At 36.4% G+C, this 1,410-nt stretch overlaps 1 pseudogene; it reads left to right on the plus strand.

The window, feature by feature from the left end:
• Positions 1-879: 879 nt before the first annotated feature.
• Positions 880-1,057, plus strand: LOC122223245 (annotated as a pseudogene).
• Positions 1,058-1,410: the final 353 nt, after the last annotated feature.

The following is a 1,410-nucleotide window of genomic DNA, read 5'->3' on the forward strand; positions in this document are numbered from 1 at the left end:
GTGGTGAGAAGAGACATGCTTGCCTTATTACTAATTTTAGGGGAAAGCATTCAGATTATCACCAATAAGTGTGATGTTAAATGCAGGGTTTTTAGATATTCTTTATCAAGTTGAGAAAACTCCCTCAAGGCTAGTTTTAGAAGTTTTACCATGAATGGGTATAAGATTTTGTCAAATGTTTCTTCTGGATCATCGATATGATAATAACATTTTTCTTCTTTTGCCTGCTGATAGGATGGATTGCATTAATTGATATTTGAACGTTGAACTAGCCTTGAATAATTGGAATACATCCTGCTTAGTTATGATGTACAATTATCCTTATACATTTTTAGATCCAATTTGCTAATTAAATTTTTTTCAATATTTATTTATTTTTGAGAGAGAGAGAGAGAGAGAGGGAGAGAGAGAGAGAGAACAGGGGAGGGGAACAGACAGGGAGACAGACTCCGAAGCAGGCCCCAGGCTCTGAGCTGTCAGCACAGAGCTATCGCGGGGCTCAAACTTGGTGAACCGTGAGATCATGACCTCAGCTGCTTAACTGACTGAGCCACCCAGGTGCCCTGAATTTGCTAATATTTTGTTGAGGATTTTTACATCTACGATTATGAGAAATATTTGTCTGCAATTTTCTTTTTGTAATATCATTATGTGGTTTTGATATTAGGATAATGCTGGCCTTATAGAATGAACTAAGAATTATTCCTTCTGCTGCTTATTTCTGAAAGAGAATGTAGAGACTTGGTATCATTTCTTCCTTAAATAGTTGGTAGGATGATTCATCAGTGAAACCAACTGGGCCTGGTGCCTTCCTTTTTGAAGGTTATAAATTCTCGATACAATTACTTCAACATAGGCCTATTTAGATGATCTATTCTGAGCTTTGCGCAGTGGCAGTATCGTAGCCAATGAGGTTTATCCGAGGCGCGATTATTGCTAATAGATTATCTATTCTGTGGTGTGTGCATATTGGTAGTTTGTGTTGAAGAAAATCAGAATATGTCACCCTAAAACATATCTCTTTGACATAAGAATTATTTTGAGCTAAAGGCAATTAAGCAGTAAACAGGAAAAGCTCTCTTTTTCTCCCTAAATGTAGGATATATATTTTCTTTTTTTGAAGATGAACAGAGACTCTGATCAGCTCAGAATGGCAGCAAAGGAGTCAGAAGAAAAACCTTACTCTATTAGTTTCCCCTCATATATTTGCCTTCCTATGGTTTGCCACCCTGGAAGCATAAGACTATTTTTCTTTGTCTTGTCACTCTTCTAAAACCTGTATTGTTTTTTGGATAAGATGCTATATAAGTTGGAGTTCTAAACCACTTCTTTAAATTACTCATCTCTGAGTTTCTTCCTTGTAAATATGAGGTATAGAGGTTCAAAAACGTACTGCTTTTCTCTTGTGTT

The sequence above is a fragment of the Panthera leo genome, chromosome B3, assembly GCF_018350215.1.
Source record: "Panthera leo isolate Ple1 chromosome B3, P.leo_Ple1_pat1.1, whole genome shotgun sequence".
Taxonomy (NCBI): Eukaryota; Metazoa; Chordata; class Mammalia; order Carnivora; family Felidae; genus Panthera; species Panthera leo.